Source organism: Schistocerca serialis, chromosome 8, assembly GCF_023864345.2.
Source record: "Schistocerca serialis cubense isolate TAMUIC-IGC-003099 chromosome 8, iqSchSeri2.2, whole genome shotgun sequence".
NCBI lineage: Eukaryota > Metazoa > Arthropoda > Insecta > Orthoptera > Acrididae > Schistocerca > Schistocerca serialis.
In genome coordinates this window covers 536,295,108-536,319,032 of record NC_064645.1, presented here as the reverse complement: position 1 = coordinate 536,319,032, position 23,925 = coordinate 536,295,108, and positions in this window count along the sequence as shown.

The following is a 23,925-nucleotide window of genomic DNA, read 5'->3' as shown; positions in this document are numbered from 1 at the left end:
TTTTTATAAATTTGTAATGCAAAGGTAATAGTACTCTTAACATTGCAACGCTACGGTAACGTGATTTATTGTGGAGAGGTGCCAAGAGACCATCGCAGGTCTGCTCCAACATGGTTGTGGAGTTCGTGTACTGGCAGTAAGGGCAGTTTTGGCCACACTGCGGAATTCGGGTGGTGAACAGTTAAAAGATGCGGAGTTTATGAGAATCGGTTGCAGGGCTCGGTTAGAAGTCTTAGAGGGCGCTTTCTTGAGATTTTCTGAATTTTGGAGTTTGTGTTTCCCTCCTGTTCGAAATGTCTAGGAAGAAAATGATGCAGCTGATATTGTTCGAGGATGCATTGCTGTAAATTTCTACGAAATATCTGAAACTTTTATTTAGTGGTTTGACAAACGGAATATGTGATTCTTGTAACAATTTTGCACAGACTGTCAGACAGGCACAATGCTCAGCTCTGTACTCGAAACTGTCTCATGTGGTTTTGTCACTTTCTGCATAGAAATTAAGACTAGTATCTTCTTCTTGTTATTTCCGATTCGGTGATCTGTGCACTTCAATAGTATTGATTAACTTTGCTTGTCTGTTTACGGTGTTTTCGTACTCTGTCAAATTCTGTCTCGAAAATCTGTGACAATCCCGGTTTTCGATATGGAAGTTACCCTGTCGCAAATCTGTTTCCCGTGTTCCCCGTTTCTTGCAACTCCTTTGGATTGTGTTCCTTGCTATTGCTATCTGAGTTTTGTACAGTGATTTAAAAAGAAGGATAACCCTAAAGAGATTTACGTGTTACTGAAATATTCGTGGAAGCTAAGCCTGAAACAATTTGGGGTAGAAAGTAGCTTTGATTGATGGAGCACTCGACATAATGAACACGTCCTGCTGCAGTGATTATCCATGACGGAAATAAGACGGAGACTTCTTTATTTAGAAAGATTAAACTGTCAGAGAGGCGTGTTGAGTCACACTTAGACGATTATATGCAACTAATGTAAGAGACGACGCTGCAATCATATTAAACAGACGATGGTTCGATGATGAAAAAAATCTCAGTATGAAGAGCGGCAGCCATTTGCATACATCTGTCTGGTCTAAAAATTACCTCGTTGACGTGACAAGTAGTTTGCTGTCACGTAAATTAGTATCAAGCTCATTCGTGCTTCAGATGAACTTCTCTACCGAGAAACAAACCATGTCTGTTTGCGCTGTCAGTGGAGTACGTTCGGATAATTTCATCCGTGTCCAGATCAGTTTGTAGTCTGTGTAATAAGCTCGTAGCCAAGGGGGCACTGTGCTATTATCTCCCTTCCATTTTTCATCTTTTTGATACAAATTATGTGATAGTTGTGTGATAACGTGCTTCAGTAATTCTAATGATTTTAATACGTATAAGGTGCTGTCCATCATTATCCTCAGAAAATTGCAACCATTCATAGAGAACAACATACAGGAGTACCAAGCTGGCTTTCGACCAAACCGATCGACAATACATCACATTTTCACACTAAGACAATTGTTTAAAAAACATTGGGAATATGATAAAGACAGCCTGTTTGTCGATTTTCAACATGCGTATGACAGCATCCACAGGACCAGCGCATACAATGCAATGCGAGGCTTCAGAATCCCTGGGAAGCAAGTGAGAATGGTGCAAGCTTGTATGGAAGAGTCAAAGGCAGCAGTACGTTTCCGAGGAGCCACATCAGAGACATTCGAGATTGAGACAGGCCTTACACAAGGGGATGCTCTCTCATGTGTTCTGTTCGATGTCCTCTTAGAGAAAGTAATAAAATAGTGTAGGCAACAGGAGTGGGCTGGAGTAGAGGTGGACGGTAACTTCAACTGTCTCGCATATGCAGATCACATAGTACTACTAAGTGAATCAAAGCACGAGTTGAAAGAAATGTACCCTAAAATGGACAATTATGCACAGAAGGTAGGGCTCAAAGTGAATCGAGACAAAACAGAGTTCATCCAATTAGGAGGAAGACAAGAGCAGATAGAATTTCTGGAGATAGATGGCAAGAGGTTTAAGAGAGTAGACCAGTTCAAATACTTGGGATCGTGGTTTACCACGGACAAAAACATAAAAATGGACATCAAGGAAAGAATAGCAGTGGGAACGAAATGCATGCATACCCTCAGAGAGACGCTTGGCTCTAAATCGATCTCAGTGAACACGAAGATCAAAATCTACAACACAGTGATGTGCCCAGCAGTAATGTACGGTTCAGAAACGTGGAGCATGGCTAAGCGAGAAAGGGAAAAACTATTAATATTTGAAAGAAGAGTAATGAGGAAGATATGAGGACCAGTTTTAGATAATGGAGAATGGAGGAGGAGGAAAAACGAGGAAATCTATCTTCTGATGCGACAACCAACTATCCTACAGAAGATAAAGAGGAAAAGAATATAATGGGTGCGCCATGTAGCCCGTATGCCAGATGGAAGACAGGCGAAGATGGCACTAGCGGGGAAACCAAACACCAAACGCCCCATTGGACGACCAAGGCAGCGCTGGATGGATGACCTGGCGAAGGACCTAGCAGCCCTAGGAACTGAAGACACCTGATGGAAACGGGCACAAAATAGGAAGGAATGGAGGCAGTTTGTGGAAGCAGCGCGTGGCCTGCAGGGCCTGTGATCGCTGAATATTTATCTATCTATCTTAATAATGATCTACTTAATATTTGATTACACTCTTGTGGCTACGGTTTATGCTCATGTAAAGCTTTCTTAATTGATATCATTGTTGACTCTGACTGTAAAATTATTTTCTTATAAAATCCACTATTAGCCGTGTGGCTATTATCAGTGTAGTAGGGGCGAACGTTGTAACTAGAGAACAGTGTACCTAGGAACTCGCGATGTTTTTTGGTCAGTACTTCAGAAAAGAAAATTGAGGCTTTGTTAGATTATGATTATTTTGTTTTCAGGGAAGATAGCGACACCAGAGATACAGCTCTGACGTTGAGGTTGGTAGTGCAAGACTGAAGAAACATCAAGACAAGTTCATAGGGTTTGTCGATCTGGAAAAAGCATTCGACAACCTCAATTGGTACTGACATTTTACTGACCGGTACAGACATTGTACCGGTAGTGTCACTGATACTGTGCTCCATGGATCAGTGTTGGGGCCACAACTGTTTCTTATTTATGTAAATGTTACGTCCTCTAATATTACGGGTAACTCTAAAATATTTCTGTTTACTGATGACACTAGTTTGGTAGTAAATGATGTTCTTTGCAACATTGGCTCGGTTTCAAACAGTGCTGTTCATAACATAAGTTCATGGCTTATCGAAAATAAACTAACGCTAAATCACAGCAAGACTCAGTTTTTACTGTTTCTAACACAATTCAACAAAACCTGACGTTTTAATTTCACAGAATGGGCATACGATTAGTGAAACTGAACAGATTTCTAGGTGTTCAGATAGATAATAAACTGTCATGAAAAGCCCACGTTCAGAATCTTGTTCAAAGCCTTAATGCTGCCATTTCTACTATTCGAACGGTATCTGTAGTAAGTGATCGTTAGACACGAAAATTAGTTCTACTTTGCCTATTTGCCTATTTTCACTCGCTTATGTCGTATGTCATTACATTTTGGATAACTCTTCCCATTCTCAAAGGATATTTTTGGCTCAGAAACGGGCGGTTCGGGCAATAAGTGGCGAAAGTTCACGAACCTCTTGTCGATCCCTGTTCACGAGTCTGGGTATTTTGGCATTGACCTCTCAATATATTTATATATATTCCTTACTGTCATTTCTTGTTAACAATATTAGCTTATTCCCAGTGATAAGCAGCTTTCACTCAGTTAATACTCGACAGAAATCAAACCTGCATTTGGAGCGGACTTCCTTAACTGTTGTGCAGAAAGATGTGCAGTATACTGCTGCATCCATTTTCAATAAGCTACCACAAGAATTCAAAAATCTTAGCAGTAGTTCACGCGCTTTCAAATCGAAACTGAAGAGTTTCCTCATGGGTCACTCCTATTCTGCCGAGGAGTTCCTTGAAAAATTAAGCTTATTCTTGTTATATAGTTGACTACGTTTACTTAAATTTATGGCTTGACTTTTTTCGGGTTCATAAACATTTTATTTTTATCTGTTATTACTTTTATGTTGTAATTTCATGTGCTGACACTTCCCATGACCTTGGAGATTTGCCCCTCAATTTGGTCCTAAGGAACTTGACGTGTAAGTAAAATAAAATAAAACTAGATGTTCGAAACGCTGAAAAACGGTGGGTAAAGAAAAGATGGGTAAGATACAATATGTATAAGAATGAAGAGGGAACAATAAGACAATAAGACTGGAAGACCAAGAACGAAGTGCTCGGATTAAAAAGAATGTAAGGTAGCGATGCAGTATTTCATCTCTACAGTTCAATCTGTGCATCAACGAAGCAATGACGGAAAAAAGGACCACACGTGGGACTAAAATTCAAGGCCAAACGTTATCAGTGATAAGATTCGCTGACGACATTGCTATCCTCCGTGAAAGTGAGGAAGAATTACTGGATCAATTGAATGGAATGAACAGTGTAATGAGAACAGAATATGGATTGAGAGTAAATCGAAGAACGACGAAAGTAATGAGAAGTAGCAGAATTGAGAACATCGAGAAAATTAACATTACAAATGGGGATCACGAATTAGACGAAGTAAAAGAATTCTGCTACCTAAGCAGCGAAATAACCCGTGACGGATCAAGGGGCCGTAAAAAGCAAACTAGAGCTGGCAAAAAGGGCATTCTTGGCCGAGAGGAATCTGCTAGTATCAAACATAGGCCGCAGTTTCAGGAAGGAATTTCTAAGAATGTGCGTTCGACCACAGTCTGGTACGGTAGTAGAACGTGTCTATGGGAAAACCGGAAGAGAATTTAAGCATTTGAGATGTGATGTCGCAGTAAATGTTGGAAATTATGTGGACTTATAAGATAAATGATGTGGGGGTTCTCGGCAGAAACGGCGAGGAAAGGAATGTATGGACAACACTGACAAAAAGAAGGGACAGGGTCATAGGACATATAAACTGTGTACATGATGTCCTTTAAAAAAATACTTAATGTTTCTTATAGTATTCGGTACTTAGCTACTACTGCTACCGTTACTATCACATCAGCTCTCCGCAAGTTACTTGGCAGTGTGTGGAGGAGAGTACTTACGGTACCAATAACTGATTTTCCCCCTCTTCCCTGTTCTGTTCGCGAATGGCATGTAGGAGGAATGGTTGGCAGTAAGCCCCTATATTAGCTGTAATTTCTCGAATGTTCGCTTTGTTGTCGTTTCGCGAGACATGTCTAGGAGGAAGTAAACCTCCCCGTCATGCACAACGCTTTTGTTGCGCCGTCTGCCACTGGAACTCCGAACATTAACATCCTTTTGGGACTATCATCAGATCTTGTTATTGACAATGTTACATCACCATCACCACCACCACCACCACCATCACCATCATCATCATCATCCATTTGTGATCCACTGCTGAACGAAGGCTTCCATTAGATTTTCCCGTATATTACCGACCTCACTGTATGCATCCATGTTGTTGTTGCATATAGCCAGGTGCTTGAGTGGTAGATACACCAAAGTATCTGTCTGATGGATTCCGAGATCGTCTAATCCCCAACATGTACCTCTGTCTCTAGTGTTTGGCCATCAACTCGCAGTTTTTACACGTATTTCGCATCAAAAATCTGCTACAGTGCCACAAACCTGGTAACATATGCTCACTGTAAACATTTCCTTACAGATACGTTGGTATTTTCTGTTTTAAATGTTACGTATTCCCACATATTTAAATGTTAATAATGGTATTTTTATATTTTTCCTGGTAGCTTCAGTCGTTGATTTAAGGTGTTCTTAACAAAAAAAAACCATCACCTGATGCTATTACATGATTCTAAATAGCTACAATCTATGTTCTTATAACTGACATTGGGCCTACTTTCAGACTGCCTCAGTTAAGTTCTTCCTTTACTTGTCTGAAATTTAGCTCTACCAAAGGCAATTTCATCATCAAAATGGAGGTGATTCGCATATAATCTTTTACCAAATATTCTTTCCTCGTTTTCTTAGTTTAAGGGCTTGAAAAGATGCTGAGAAGAGTTTTAGTGATATGCTGTTGTTGTTGATACTCAGTATCTTGATTTGAAATGTCCTTTGTTTTTGTTTTTTGGCCTCTAGAGCGTGAACACTACTGAGCCGTGTGAAACGCGTGTTTACATTGTATGTTTAATGGTATGAAGAAAATACGTAGATCCCTGTTTACATAACTAAAAGCCCAAAATGTAACAAGTTTTTCCATAGCAGTTTTTTAACAAATGGCGTGATAAGTAAATTAGACATTTTTTGTTATCAATTGATTCTATTTTTTATATTTAACCAACAGCAAACAGAGAAATGAAACTATGAATACTACTAAAACCTACCGATTTTTCCCTTTAACAATCACTTTATAAAGGCAAATGTCATTAGTAAACAAAGTAGAAGAACCTGATTAAGGGAGGTGGTTATCCCGTATTTATCAATGTCTTCTAAAACTACGTTCTTTCAGTTTCAAATCTGGGACCCGAAAACATCGTGCGTTTTTCATCAGCTTCTAACTCAGAATCACAGTCACATGTGGGAGAACCGTAAATGTGATTCTGTGTAGATGTTAGGGCAATAAATGAGTGGATAAAGTGGAGTCAAATGATCGTAAAAGTTGTTGATCGGTCCAAATGTGTCCTCGTAAACTATGGTCTTGTAGGAATATAAGACTGTATTGCCGCATCATATCCACCTTTCCATTTCTTGTAACACGTCCAATATCTCTTGCCATTGATGTTTTTCGTGTCTCTTGCCCTCAAGTTAGTAGTCTGTATGCGGATATTTCAAGTCGAGGACAGTTTCAACATGTACAGCTTCCTCCGTTGAGAGTCAGCTTCCTCATTATAACGGATGCCAGGGTAGGAATGAATTCTCTATCCCCTCCTGGTATGCCCTTATCTTACAACTCTTTCAGTTTTTAATTTCACTCTATCTAGATGAACTGTAATGTAAGCTGCAGAACTAACGTAAATATTCCTTAGAATAGAAGAAATAGGCTGAATAATTGTTTAGAAAGAGTTGTTAATACAGATTTTGCTAAATTGAATCAATAGCTTACTCAAGTTTCATGAATTCCAGACAAAACTATGATTCATATTCATTATTCCGTTCCACAGCTTCATTCACAACGAGCTCGTAGTCCATCGCGCAGTATCTATTTGTGAAGTTGGCTCTTTCCATTGCTTAATCAAATCGGATGACACTACACATGTAACTCTATTAAAGAAGTGAGGATCGATCGCTGAAAGTGTGTCTGCCTAAGATGTCTGATAAAATATTTCTTGCTGTTTTTGAGTATGACAAATTAATAGATCTCAAAAGCGATATCTCTTCTGACAATGTGAATGGACTGTGAACGCTAGATCCATCAGCAGCTGTTTGATATATGCCGATATTTTTCGCTCCCTGTTGTAAAGGCTGTAACCTTCAGTCCGAGGTCTAGTTTAATGCAGATGTCCATGATAATCTATCCTGTGCAAGCCTGTTCACCTCTATATAACTACTGCAGCCTATATTCAGCTGAACCGGTTACTGTAGGAAAACCTTGCTCTCACTCTATAATTTTTAAAACACACACTTCCCTCCATTGGAAAACTGACAGTGTTTCAGGATATGAATTACTAACCCGTACTGTCTTTTGGTCAAATTGTACCTTGAATTTATTTTATCTCGAATTTATTTCAGCACCTCCTCATTACTGATTCAATCTCCCCATCTAATCTTCAGCATTCTTCTGCAGCCCCACATCCCGAAAGCTTCTACTCTCATCTTGTCCGTACTGTCTATATTCGACATTTCACTTCCTTACAAGGCTACTCTCCAGGCAAAAACTTTCAAGAAAGGCTTCCTGACGCCTAAATTTATATTAGATATTATCATTTTTTTCTGTTTCAGAAAAATGTTTCTTGCTACTGGAAGTATGAAATTATTTTGTATCCCCTTGACTTTTGCCATCGTCAGTTATTTCGCTCTCCAAATAGAAAACCTTGGCCACTACTTTAATTTTTTCAGCGCCACCTTCTATAATTCTACTACATCCCATTGTCCCGATTTTAATTTTGCTGACGCTCAAACCGTAACCTGCTATCAAGACATTATTCAGTCTAGTCAGCCGATCTTCCAGGCCCTTTGCAGTCTGTGACAAAATTACAATGTCATCGGCAATACGCAAAGCTTTTATTCCTTCCTCCTGAACTTTAGTTTTCTTTCCAAATTTCTACATGATTTTCTTACTGCTTGCCCAACGAACAAGGTTTTTTTTTCTTTTTGTTTTTTTTTTTTTTTTTTTTTTTTTTAAATATGGAGTATAGTCTACAACCTGTCTCACTGCCTTCTCAACTACTGATTCCCTTTCGTTTCATTGCCGTTCCTATACTGTTACAGTGTGATACGAAAGAGACTGCGTACAGCAGAATGTTTTCTGGCTGGTTCTAACTTAAGCTTTTCATATTTTTCTCCCTTGCTTGTCCCGCCTGTGACATGGCTTGCTGATTGTGGCCATGTGCTCGCTCACAATTCGGCAGTTTTTTTTTCCTTTTGTAACATTATTCCGTTGGCAGATGCGTTTTCCCACCTCCGCCCCCTCCATGGTAAAAAAATCCTGTTCTGTGTGTTGTGTTTGTTTCCCTATCTGTCCTAGGTATTCCTAGCCCTCAGTTTTTTAATGGTTTTCATATTAAACAATCATGTATCATGCTACACTACCATGAGCCAAAATTGTTAACAACACACACACACACACACACACACACACACACACACACATTGAAAACTTTTCTTTTCTGTTTTATCACAACCATTACCCAAAATACGAAAAAAGGACAACCGGACCTACAACGATATTGCTAATTTGCACAATTTTCGTTTCGACACGTTGGTTATATAATTTCTATTTTATTATGATTGATCTCCAGACCAATTCTCAAATCTCCTCTGATAACTGCCTCCATTCCTTGCTGTTTATCCACGCTAGAGGTAAACGGTGGAATACCATCCGCAAAACAGACAGGTTTCAGATATGTCCTATTAAAACGGTTCAAATGTTCAAATATGTGTGAAATCTTGTGGGACTTAACTGCTAAGGTCATCAGTCCCTAAGCTTACACACTACTTAACCTAAATTATCCTAAGGACAAACGCACACACCCATGCCCGAGGGAGGACTCGAACCTCCGCCGGAACCAGCCGCACAGTCCATGACTGCAGCGCATTAGACCACTCGGCTAAAACGGTTCTAGCAGCTTAGCAGACGTCGAGTAGAACTGTTTCCACATGAAGATTAAATCATTGAAAATATTTTAAAATCTTAACTATTTTTAATGTGTCAGAGGCGTTGTTTCGCGGACAAATGTATGGAAAAGTTGTCTGGAAATAGTAACTTGCAACGATATGCTGGTAGTTAACATTTGAGATTTGACAGACTTTCGCTTCATATCAATTACTTGAACTAGTGCTGGTTCATTTTGCACTACCGTCGTTACTTCTGTCGTTTTAGCGAGATCGACAGGTGCGCTGGGAATGATAAATCGAGCATACACATTCTACCGACAAAATGTCGGAGTTTGTTCAGGGATGTTTTCTGAATGCTTGGGTCAAAGGACTTGTGGTTTCCAGTGACTCATTACAGAATAATAAATTAACTATGATTTATTCGGTTCGTCATCCCAATTCCTTCTGTTTATGTGAAAATACCATTTCTCTGGGTCATCAGTCTTCTGACTGGTTTGATGCGGCCCGCTACGAATTTCTCTCCTGTACCAACCTCTTCACCCCAGAGTAGTAATTGCAATCTACGTCCTTGATTATTTTCTGAATGTGTTACAGTATTTGTCTTCCTCTAGAGTTTTTGCCCCCTACATCTCCGTCTAGTACTATGGAAGTCATTGCCTGATCTCTTAACAGCTGTCCTATCATCCTGTCCCTTCGCCTTGTCAGTGTTCTCCACATATCCTTTTCCTCTCCAATTCTGTGCAGAACCAAGCCATTTCTTACCTTATCAATCCACCTAGTTTTCAACATTCCACCTAGTTTTCAACATTCGACTATAGAATCACATCTCAAATGCGTCGACTCTCTTCTGAGATCCCTTTCTCCGACAGACCATGTTTCACTATCATACAATGCTATGCCCCAGACATACATTTTCAGATATTTCTTCCTCAAATTAAGGCCTATGTTTGATACTAGCAACATCTCTTGGCTAGGAATGCCCTTTTTGCCAGTGCTAGCCTGCTTTTGATGTCTTCCTTGTTCCACCCGCCACTGGTTATTACGCTGAATAGGTAGCAGAATTCCCAACTTCGCCTACTTCCTGACCATCAGTCCTGATGTTAATTTTCTCGCTGTTCTCATTTCTGCTACTTCTCATTACATTCTTCTTTCTTCAATTTACTCTCAGTCCATATTCTGTACTCATTAGATTGTTCATTCCATTCAGCAGATCTCGTAATTCTTATTCACTTTAATTCGAGGTAGTAATGTCATGAGCGAATGGTATCATTGACATCCTTTTACTTTGAATTTTAATTCCACACTTGAACTTTTATTTTATTTCTATCATTGCTTCTTCAGTGTACAGATTGAACAGTAGGGGCGAAAGACTGCATCCCTGTCTTACATCCTTTTTAATCTAAGCACTTCGTTCTTGGTCGCCCACTCTTATTATTCCCTCGTACATATTGTATATTACCCGCCTCTTCCTACAATTTACCCCTATTGTTCTCAGAATTTCGAACATCTTGCACCATTTTACATTGCCGAACGCTTTTTCCAGCTCGACAAATCCTATGAACGTGTCTTGTTTTTCCTTTAGTCTTGCTTCCATTATTAACCGCAACGTCAGAATTGCCTCTCTCGTGCCTTTACCTTTCCTAAAACCAAACCCATCTTCATCTAGCACATCCTCAATTTTCTTTTCCATTCTTCTGTATATTATTCTTGTCAGCAACTTGGATGCATGAGCTGTTAAACTGATTGTGCGACAATTCTCTCACTTGTCAGCTCTTACAGTCTTCGGATTTGTGTGGATGATATTTTTCCGAAAGTCAGATGGTATGTCGCCAGACTCATACACACTACACACCAATGTGAATAGTCGTTTTGTTGCCACTTCCCTCCAATGTTTTTAGAAATTCTGATGGAATGTTATCTTTCCCTTCTACCTTACTTGATCTTTTGTCCTCCAAAGCTCTTTTAAATTCTGATTCTAATATTGGATCTCTTCTAGATCGACTCCTGTTTCTTCTATCTCATCAGACCAATCTTCCCCCTCACAGTGGTTTTCAATGTATTCTTTCCACCTATCCCCTCTCTCCTGTGCGATGTTACGACCCTTGCTTTTAATGTTGCCGAAGGTTGTTTTGATTTTCCTGTATACTGAGTCTGTCCTTTCGACAATCATTTCTTTTTCGATTTCTCCACATTTTCCACGCAGGGAGCCATATGGTCTTATCTTACCTGCACTTCCTGTTTATTTCATTTCTCAGCGACTTGTATTACTGTATTCCTGAGTTTTTTGGAACATTTTTGTATTTCCTCCTTTCATCGATCAACTGAAGTATTTCTTCCGTTATCCATGGTTTCTTCACAGTTACCTTCTTTGTTCCCATGTTTTTCTTTCCATCTTCTGTGGTGGCCTTTTTTAGAGATGTCCATTCCTCTTCCACTGTACTGCCTGCTGACCTATTCCTTATTGCTACATCTATAGCGTTAGAGAACTTCAAGCGCCTCTCATCATTCCTTAGTACAACCGTATCCCTCTTCTTTGCGTATTGATTCTTCCTGACTAATGTCTTAAACTTCAACCTACTCTTCGTAAGTACTATATTACGATCTGTGTCTATATCTGCTCCTGGATATGCCTTACAATCCAATATCTGATTTCAGAGTATATGTCTCACCATGATGTAATCTAACTGAAGTCTTCCCGTATCATCCGGCCTTTTCCAAGTATACTTCCTCCTCTTGTGATTCTTGAACAGGGTATTCGCTATTACTACCTGAAACTTGTTACAGAACTCAATTAGTCTTTCTCCGCTGTCATTCCTTGTCCCAACCCCGTATCCTCCTGTAACCTTTTCTTCTACTCCTTCCCTTACAACTGCATGCCAATCTCCCGTGACTATTACATTTTCATCTTCCTTTACTTAAAGTACCCTTTCAATATCCTCATATAACTTCCATCTTCAGCTTGCGACAGCAGTATGTATACCTGAACTATAGTCGTCGGTTACTTTTGAATACATTGTTGGAGTGAACAGTGATTAAAGTGTTACAAATATTTACTATCAAAAACAGTCTTCATCACAATTTATTTATTACGGTGACCGGTTTCGACCACTACTGTAGTCATCTTGAGACCTACAAGTCGTATACAAATCTTTAATTAGAAGGCTACACGTATTAAAGAAAATACATAAACTTTTAAAGCTATAAAACGATGAATTATCAATGAGTAAGAACCTCCACTGGTGGTAAATCACAACTGAAGAAACCAGTGCACGTCTTACTATATATAATGGAGGCTCCGCCCACTTCTAACGGAATGATGTCATTACTAACCAATAGGTTATTGGTCGAATAACAATGTAAAATTTCTTAGTTAAAAGAACATTGTCAAAAAAGGAACACACTAATCTTAGCTTGTTCAGCAGCTATTGTCAATTAAGAACTTTAAAAATATTTAAACATGTAGGATAGAACTTCGTTTTGACAGTACATGGGTTGCCCTATCAAGACCTGATAGTGAACCATTTGGAACTACTGGTTGCCATGGTGAAGTTGGACGCCGTTCCAAAGATGTGGCAGCAGGCTTCTTTCCACTGAAGTTGTAAAGTCGATAGGAAAACTAGTGGTTGCCATGGTGAGGATAAACGCCAGTCCAAAGATGTGGCAGCATGCTTCTTTCTAACGAAGTTGATGCGAAAGTGGAATGGCAAAGACTGTCACGTCAGACGATATGCTATTGAGCAGCAACATGTCTTTATTGAAACGATTTTCAATGAGTAGGCTGCAATAATTGCTAACTGACATGTGTAGTGCATGCTACACAGATACGATTTACTGGTGTAAAAGAGACTTCCATTTACATAGATTACATAATAATTCTTACAGATCAATACTAAGGAGAAAAAAAAGAATCTAGAGGGCCAGACGTTGTGCATATTTATGAAATATTGTGTATGAAACTTCCTGGCAGATTAAAACTGTGTGCCAGATCGAGACTGGAACTCGGGACCTTTGCCTTTCGCGGAAAGTGCTCTACTGGCAGAAGTAGGGTTGTGAGGAGGGGGCATGAGCCGTGCTTGGGCGGCTCAGTTGGTAGAGCACTTGCCCGCGAAAGGCGAAGGTCCCGAGTTCGAGTCTCGGTCTGGCACACAGTTTTAATCTGCCAGGAAGTTTCATATTGGCGCAAGTAAAGATAAAATATTTCGTAAAGGTCTTACTAATTTTAAAAACGAAGGACAGACGAGTGAACATTCTAAAGCAGATCGTCAAAAAGCTGAAAGAAATATTTGCCTTTGAATTCAAGTTGCTCATTTAAAACAGATAACGGCTTACTTTTGTGGAGTGAAATGATTTCAATTTCTTCTAAAGTATTTAGCAGTAATCCTTTTGGCACAGTATGTAATATTTTCAAATTGTTAGAAATGCAACCCTCAGAATGATTGTATCCCTCAAGATGTTGACCAAATATTGATTTGGTACGTGCAGTACCAGTAGTATGTTCCTTAAAACGTGTTAGAAAGTTACGACCAATTTGGCCAATATACTGTTTCTCACAGTCATTACATAGTATTTTGTAAACGCCTGATTTTTGGTATATATTTGATTCCCCAATTGTGTGTTTCGGTTTCATCTGTAGTGGGTTATTGGTTTTGAATGCTACTGTCACACTTGTATTCTTAAATAATTTATTTGTTTTATCTGAAATAGGTCCCATGTATGTCATTTTAGTAAACCTCTTCTTGGAATTTATAGCAGCATCATTTGTTTGTTGTAATATTTGACGTAACAGATCAAGCTGATGGGAATTATGAGTGTTAGCAACTGCTATCTGTTTTAAGGTATCAGTTTCGTTCTGGACTGCATCAGGTTGAACAGGTAATTTCAATATCCTGTGTATCATTGTTTTAAAAAATGCCATTGTGTATTTTAATGGATGGCATGATGTAGCATTTATTATTACGTCGGTTGATGCGGGTTTTCTATAAATAGAAATATTATGCTTTCCATTCCTGTTTGCAATTGTGAGGTCCAGGAAATTAATACTATTGTTACTTTCGTGTTCTACTGTAAATACAAGTTCTGGATGTAAATTATTTAAGTTGTTAGTGAAAGCATAAATTTCTTCCTTTGTATACGACTTGTAGGTCTGAATATGACCAGAGTAGTGGTCGAAACCGGTCACCGTAATAAATAAATTGTGATCAAGACTGTTTTTGATAGTAAATAGTTGTCGGTGTTGATTTGCTGTCGATTCTGATAAGAACAACGCAATAACTGAACTGTTCACAGTAACACATTTTCTGCCCTGCCTTCCTATTCATAACGATTATTACTCCTGTTATACCATTCCCTGCTGCTGTTGATATTACCCTATACTCATCTGGCCAGAAATCCTTGTCTTCTTTCCACTTCAATTCACTGACCCCTACTATGTCTAGATTGAGCCTTTGCATTTCCATTTTCAGATATTCTAATTTCCCTACCACGTTCAAGCTTCTGACATTCCACGCTCCGACTTGTAGAACGTTATCCTTTCGTTGATTAATCTTTTTCTCATGATCACTTTCCCTTTGGCAGTTACCTTCCGGATGGGGGAGTAATTCGACAATTCTCAGTCGAAAAAACACTGTACCGTGAACTGGTTGCAGTCGCCGCAGAAGCAGCTCAGATTAGCATCATTGAGTATTCAGTGAACCCGTACACGAGATTCATATGAGATAACTCTTCGTTAGCAAACCGCTCTACATCGTTGATCTACTTCACACCCTGCAAGCCACGTAATGGTGTGTGGCGGAGGATACTGCTAACTTCCCGTGCCTGTTCCATTCGCGAATGGCGCGTGGGAAGAATGATTGTATTGGCTCTAATTTCGCGAATTTTTGTCGCCGTTATGCGAGATGTATGTGGGAAGAAGTAATATGTTGTCCGACTCTAACTGAAAAGTGCTGTTTTGTAACGTCTGACAACGGAGTTTTTTGATCGTTTTTGTAACGCTCTCGTGCCGACTAAACGATCCTTTGACACTCTTCGTTGTATCTTCTCCATATCTTCTATCAGTTCTACCTTGTAAGTATTCCACACTGACCACAAATACTCAAAAATCTGTGGAACAAGCACCTTATAAGCCACCTCCTTCGTCGTGAGATACATATCCTGAAGTTTCTTCCTATGAATCTGTCTGGCATCTGCTTTTCTTATTGTTTGTTTTATGCAGTTGTTCCACTGTTCGCTCTGGATAGTTACCCTTGGATATTTTATGGTAGATACTGTAATTGTTATTCAAACTGCTGTGTATCTCTGTTAACGTACACAAACGGAAAAACAAACCTTAGACAAAACCGAACAGCACTGCGGTTCCCCAAGAAAATTTTACAGCCCTTCTGCTGTTCTTCACCTATGTAAACGACTTAGGGGACGTTGTCAGCTGCCCTCTTAGATGTTTTGCAGATGAAAGTGCCGTTTACCGTCTCGTAACCTCGTCAGAAGATCAATTCGAGCTACAAAATGGCTTAAGCAAGATGACTGCGTGATGTGAAACGCAGCAGTTTATCGTGGACAGTAAAATATGTGTGGTTTTCCGCATGAGTACTAAAATCTTTAACATTTAGATTCCGCGATAAGTAATATAAATTTAAATGTCTTCAAGTCAGTATAATACCTATGTATCACAATTACGAGTAACTTAAACTTGAGCCATTACATAGAAAACGTTGTAGTGAATGCAAACAAAAGACTGGGTTGGACTGGCGAAAGACTGGGAAGATGCAAAAAATCTACCAAAGAGACTGCCTACATGACTCCTGGTCGCTCTTTTTTTGAGTATTGCTGCACAGTGTAGCATCCTTATCTCATAGGATTGACGGATGATATCGAAAAGGCTACAGTTCGTTTTGTATTACCGCGAAATAGGGGAGAGAGTCTTACGGATATGATAAAACAAAGGTGTTTACGTTGATGCGGATCTTTTCACGAAATTTAAATAACTAGCTTTCTCCTCCGAATGCGAAAATATGTTGTAGACTCCCACATACGTAGGGAGAATTGACCATCGTAATAAAATAAGAGAAATCAGAGCTCTCTTTGTGTGTTCACTTTTCGCACATACTGTTCAAGAATGGAATGGTCGAGATTTTGTCTGAATGTGGTTGTATAAGTCCACACCTAGCGCGGTGCCGCAAGGTGTGCGGACATTTGCCAAGATTTTACCTGCTCCGAAGGGTTGGGTCCCTTGTGTCCCCTCCCCCCCCCCCCCCCTCTTCCTCCTCCTCACCCGCCCCTTTCTAGAGAGAGTTTCGTTGTGGAAACTATTAAGTGCATCACGTATTGAAATCCGCACCAAATTTCGAGCCTCAGTAAAACTTCGCCAATCTTGGAGATTTTGCGTTCGTCTAAATTATACGTGCCTTTTTCGGTGCTCCTGCAGCAGCTTGCTGTCGTGTTTTGTGTACATGGGGGATCAGTTCCGTCTCTTATTAATTTATATGGTATGAATCTCTCGAGTGCTGTTGATACTATTTCTTGGAACTTAAGGCAGATATGGTCTTCACTTACATACTTTGGAAGGATTGGAGACTGTCTCTTAAAAAGACGTCAACCGAATTTTTAGCTGGTTTTAGAAATAGGTATATTTCGCGTTTAGTTTTGGTGAATTTGTTTGTTACGGAATTGAGCCTCGCTACAACTGTGTGTTCACTAATCCCTGTGTAATAATCCCTGTATAATAATCCTCAGGATTGTTTGTGGCTAGTTTTCGTAACAATTTACAATTTGAATGGCCTCGTGAACTAATTGTTCAAAATAATTTTTAAAAAAGCATTTAGAACAATTACAGAAGTCGTTTTATATCTACAATAGGGTCTGAAAATGTATTTTTGTCAACATACGGAAGGTAGATTGAAGTCAATGCCAACTATAACTGCATGAGTAGGGTACCTATTTGTGATGAGACTCGAGTTTTCTTTGAACTGTTCAGCAACTGTTTCGTCTGAGACCGGGGGTCGTAAAAGGAGCCAGTTATTAATTTATTCCGGTTGTGGAACATAACCTCTGCCCATACTAAGTCACAGGAACTATTTGCTTCAATGTCGCTTGTGAGCTGGACACGCATTACATTATTTTTCCTGAAGTTGTGCTTCTTGTTTCTGTTGTAGTGCAAATCATTGCAATTACGGCTTTTCCCTCCAAAACCTAGGATGCTTTCTCTGTGACCCTGTAAATACCAGAGCTAAACAATGTAGAACAACAACGTTCGTTACAAGCATAGCATTCTGTATTACTTCATTTCCTTATTTCTAACATTTTAAAATTGTACATCAACTTTAGATGACATGTCAATCATAGGTGATCTTATCTCTATTTAGTGAACGTATGTTCACTCATGTTTTGAACATTGTCCCGCTACACTTTATTAACTAATGTTTCGCCGCAAGGGATATCGGATTTTAGATTGTAAATTAATATGGAGTATGTCGTTCTTCTTTTCAAACATTCAGATACCCATTTCTTCTTTCCTTATTGTCTTTTGGGCACGCAGTTGTAGTAATTAAAGTAGGCACAAATGCAGTGATTAAAAAGAAATGATTAGCGTACATTCGCATTCTCTTTACATCGTTCCTTTCTTGTTGCTCCCATGGCGATGGATTGTTTCTATCGCAATCAGTAAGCGTGAAAGGAAGCTACCGTACAGACAGAGGGATCTACATTTATGCTTGGCAGAACCAATTACGTACTGATATAATCGTCCGTATTACTTTCGTAGCCCAACAGTTATAAATATTTCGATTTCGTAAAAGGAGCTCTGTATTTCACCAAGATGTCGAAGAAGAAGGTTCCTTACGTACTGGGTGTATCGAGTAAGATGTGGAGACGGCGGTTTGAAAGCGGACAGAAGTACAAGGAAGGGCGTCCCTTACCTGAGGGACCGCTACTCAAGCTACCTGGCGAGGGGGCAAGTGTGGCAAATGTCCGGCGTGGCAAATGTCCGGCATTCGTGCCACAAAGGCTAGCACGCGGGGATCATTTTCGACATCTCAAATCCGTGACGGGCTGCCGAGGTTTAGGTTTTCCGTGATTTCCCTAAAGCGCTCCAAACAAATACCCCGTTGATTCCTTCCCCACCCTTGAAACAGTCTGAACTGTGCTCTGTCTCTAATCACCTGGATACCTTGGGATTTTAGACCCTAATCTTACTTCCTTATTTTTTGTATGAACCCTCTACGAAGCACTGAAGTGTGAACTGCATTGTAGCCATAGCCACGTAGATGCAGCTGTGCAGAATACAAAGTTAAGGACGGCGAGCAGAGTGGCAGTAACTGTTGTCAACAGCGAGTATAATGACCGAAGTATCCAAGCAAGACACTCAGCGCGTAGTGTCGACATTTGAACTGTCGTGCAAACATTTTCAGTGCAATAAAATTTCAATGATAATTGGAGTCACCGAATCAAATAATACTCTGTAGCGAGCTGTCGGATACTTAGGATCCCTTATACTAAAATACTCAGAAAATGCCCCTGAAGAACCTATGAAATTTGGTGGCTGTATTTTGGATTCGCCCTAGATAACAAAGAACAAATCTATAACCAAGACACGATTTAAATCTCTGAGCCTGAGAAAAAGGTTGTTCCTACTGTATTACAAATTGTAGTAAAAGTGACAAATGGAAATACTATTTCAAAGTGCCACCTTATGTTATTCCTGCTAGTTTCTGAGTAAATTTCTGCATCCTTCCGTAGTCGTAAATGTCTTATTGCAACTTGCTATTCTATAGATTATCGTGTGTGGAAAGTGACGTCCTCGGATGTGAAAGGAATATTTCTTCGTCAAGTGCACGCTGCTAGGAGCTGGACAGAGACGTAGGCGAAGGACGAAACGGAGGTCTAGGCCCCGTGTGATGTGAGCCGTTACCCGTTAGCGCCACGAAGCAGCGATTCTGCCGCACCGTTACGTCGCTAATTGCTCGCTGCATTCTGCGGGGACACGTCAACGTAGTTCCTCCCGCCGTCTCGTCAACTGATTACGAAACAGCACTGGAGAGAGACTGCGCGCTACCCTCACTGCTCTACACTGCGATAGCCTCTTAATTTAAATTCTCACTGGAAGCGAATGACGAAGTGTACACACGCATCTACGTCAACAGTCTATGCGGTTCAAATGGCTCTGAGCACTATGGGACTTAACATCTGTGGTCATCAGTCCCCTAGAACTTAGAACTACTTAAACCTATCTAACCTAAGGACAGCACACACATCCATGCCCGAGGCAGGATTCGAACCTGCGACCGTAGCGGTCACGCAGTTCCAGACTGTAGCGCCTAGAACCGCACGGCCACACCGGCCGGCCAGTCTATGCGGAACACTCTGGAAGGTTTTAGAGTGCTACGGGTCTAAAAACGAATGAAACTTGATAGCTGCTCCCTAATATACAGGGCATCCCAGAAGTCTGTTCCTGATTATGAACATGCATAAAGCAGAAAATATGATACACAGACATGAATCTTGAAGTACACGTAACATATTCAAGCTTTTGTGTTATTATTATTATTGTTTATTTTAAGGCCTTCATTGGACCACTCTAGTCAAAAATACAAAGTTGTAAACAAGTTGTTACAAGGATCCAATTTGGTTCAACAACAACTTAATATGATACTTAGGTAATATACACTCCTGGAAATTGAAATAAGAACACCGTGAATTCATTGTCCCAGGAAGGGGAAACTTTATTGACACATTCCTGGGGTCAGATACATCACATGATCACACTGACAGAACCACAGGCACATCGACACAGGCAACAGAGCATGCACAATGTCGGCACTAGTACAGTGTATATCCACCTTTCGCAGCAATGCAGGCTGCTATTCTCCAATGGAGACGATCGTAGAGATGCTGGATGTAGTCCTGTGGAACGGCTTGCCATGCCATTTCCACCTGGCGCCTCAGTTGGACCAGCGTTCGTGCTGGACGTGCAGACCGCGTGAGACGACGCTTCATCCAGTCCCAAACATGCTCAATGGGGGACAGATCCGGAGATCTTGCTGGCCAGGGTAGTTGACTTACACCTTCTAGAGCACGTTGGGTGGCATGGGATACATGCGGACGTGCATTGTCCTGTTGGAACAGCAAGTTCCCTTGCCGGTCTAGGAATGGTAGAACGATGGGTTCGATGACGGTTTGGATGTACCGTGCACTATTCAGTGTCCCCTCGACGATCACCAGTGGTGTACGGCCAGTGTAGGAGATCGCTCCCCACACCATGATGCCGGGTGTTGGCCCTGTGTGCCTCGGTCGTATGCAGTCCTGATTGTGGCGCTCACCTGCACGGCGCCAAACACGCATACGACTATCATTGGCACCAAGGCAGAAGCGACTCTCATCGCTGAAGACGACACGTCTCCATTCGTCCCTCCATTCACGCCTGTCGCGACACCACTGGAGGCGGGCTGCACGATGTTGGGGCGTGAGCGGAAGACGGCCTAACGGTGTGCGGGACCGTAGCCCAACTACATGGAGAAGGTTGCGAATGGTCCTCGCCGATACCCCAGGAGCAACAGTGTCCCTAATTTGCTGGGAAGTGGCGGTGCGGTCCCCTACGGCACTGCGTAGGATCCTACGATCTTGGCGTGCATCGGTGCGTCGCTGCGGTCCGGTCCCAGGTCGACGGGCACGTGCACCTTCCGCCGATCACTGGCGACAACATCGATGTACTGTGGAGACCTCACGCCCCACGTGTTAAGCAATTCGGCGGTACGCCCACCCGGCCTCCCGCATGCCCACTATACGCCCTCGCTCAAAGTCCGTCAACTGCACATACGGTTCACGTCCACGCTGTCGCGGCATGCTACCAGTGTTAAAGACTGCGATGGAGCTCCGTATGCCACGGCAAACTGGCTGACACCGACGGCGGCGGTGCACAAATGCTGCGCAGCTAGCGCCATTCAACGGCCAATACCGCGGTTCCTGGTGTGTCTTCTGTGCCGTGCGTGTGATCATTGCTTGTACAGCCCTCTCGCAGTGTCCGGAGCAAGTATGGTGGGTCTGACACACCGGTGTCAATGTGTTCTTTTTTCCATTTCCAGGAGTGTAATTATTAGAGTCTATTCTTATATGAAAGGTGTTTTGCTCTTCTGTCTGCCCAATATTTCTTCATTCTTTCTGATATTTTCTTTCTTTCTTCATCTGAGACCACTCTTCCTGTACTCCTTTTATTGATTTTCATTTGTAGTCTGGTTTCCGGGTTTTGCAGCATTCTAGTTTTCTCTGTCTTGTTTTTTAGGTCATCTACTGTAATTTGAAGTTCTTTTATATCTTCCTTAATTTCTGTGATACATTTAAGTCGCTCTTGCTATTCCACAATTTTTGTATTATTTTTTTACTAATTCTGTTTTCTGGAGTTCTCATCAGGTGTCCAAAGAATGAGATGCGTTTCTTCCTGATTATGCTCACGACTGGTTCTATTTTCATATATACTGTTTCATTTGATGCTATTCTCCAATGTCCACTTATTTTATACTGTTTATTTATACATGTCCTAATTATTCTTCTTTCTATTTTTAGTATTCTGTTAATTTCTGTTGTATTCGTTGTTTTGAAGAAAGTTTCAGCTGCATACGTTATTTCTGGTTGTGTAACTGTTTTATAGTGTTTTAATTTTGCATCTATAGATAGGCTTTTTTTGTTGTATGTAGTTTTGGTAATGTAATTTGCGTAGTTCTGTTTTTTTCATTCTATTCTGCCATGATGGCTTCTCATTTAGATTGTTTGTTATTATTTCGCCTAAATATTTAAATTTAACAACAATATGATTTCCTGTTCTCCTATTGTAATTTTGTTTGCAAGTGGTGGATCAGTTAGCATAATCTCCGTTTTTGCAAATGATATTCTAAGGCCTACTTTCTCTGCTATTTCTTGTAGTGATTTCAGTTGTTGCCTGGCTTCTTGAACGGTGTTGGCTAGGAGAGCAAGATCATCAGCGAATCCCAAGCAGTTTAAGCTAATATCATCTTTTGCACTTCCAATTCTTATCATCTTTGGATTGTCCTTGTACCATTCTCTCATTATGTATTCCAGTGCACAGTTGAACAGTAATGGTGATAGGCAGTCACCTTGTCTTAAGCCTGTTTTTATGAGGAATGGTTCCGAAATTTCTCCTCTAAACTTCACTTTTGATTTGGTGTTGGTTAGAGTGAGTTGTATTATTTTAATCAGTTTTGAATGGAGTCCTAGATTTCTTAAAATTTTTAATACTGAAGGTCTGTGGAGACAGTAATATGCCTTCTTAAAATCTACAAATGTTATTGCCAGAGGTTTGTTCCGTTTCTTGTAGTATGCCATAATCAATTTTAAAGTAATTATCTGCCCTGCACAGCTTCCCCATGGTCAGAAACCTCCCTGATATTCCCCTAACTCATGTTCTAATTGCTCCTTGATTCTTTCATATAGGATCTTGGATAAAATTTTGTATGTGCAATCTAGGAGAGAGATTCCTCTGTAGTTGTCTGGGTTGCTCTTATCTCCCTTTTTGTGTAGTTGGTGGATAATTGCTGTGGTCCAATGTTCGGGAAATTGTTCTGTTACCCAAATTTTTGTTAGAGCCATTTGTAAGGAGGTCTTGACTGTGTCACTTGCATATTTCCACATTTCAACAAAAACTTGATCTTCTCCACATGCCTTATAATTTTTTTGTTCTTTAAGAATTTTTTCTACTTCTTGGAAAGTTGGAGGGTCTAGTTTGTTAGGTTTGGTTTTTATTGGGTTATTTATGTTGATTTGTAAGGGTTTTTTGCGTTCCTCGCAATTCAGAAGCTTTTGTGTACACACACAATTAATAAATTTCGACTTTTGCTCCTTCCGCTATCCGAAAGTTATCCAGGCGATCTTTCAGTTCCACCCATGTGTTGGTCAACATTTCGCGAGGGATGGATGTTATGACATCAGTAATTCTGCGCCACGATGCTGAGACGTCGTTAACTGGTGTTTCGTAAATCTGGCCCTTGACGTAGCTCCAGAGGAAGAAATCCAGTCCTATTGTGTCTGGTGATCGCGAAGGTCAGTTGACGGGACCACTACGCCTAATCCATCTCGCCGGAAATGTTGTATCGAAACATGCACGGCCGGCCGCGGTGGTCTAGCGGTTCTGGCGCTGCAGTCCGGAACCGCGGGACTGCTACGGTCGCAGGTTCGAATCCTGCCTCGGGCATGGGTGCGTGTGATGTCCTTAGGTTAGTTAGGTTTAAGTAGTTCTAAGTTCTAGGGGACTTATGACCTAAGATGTTGAGTCCCATAGTGCTCAGAGCCATTTGAACCAAACATGCACGGGCGTCTAAGCCCCAGCGAAGTGGGGCACCATCTCGTTGGAAAATTGAGTCCGGATTGTCCTGAATCTGTGTCACAACAAATAACTGCAACATATCAAGATAGGCATTGGCTGTGATTGTCATTTCACTGAAGAAAAAAACTTCTATGATTTTATTGTGCGTAAGACAGCACTAAACGTTAACTTCGGGCTGTCTCTGACTATCTCAAGCATAGCGCGGGGATTCTTGGATCCTAGCATCGTGTCGGTTGACATCACCGTTCAAATGAGATGTCGCCTCATCTGAGAA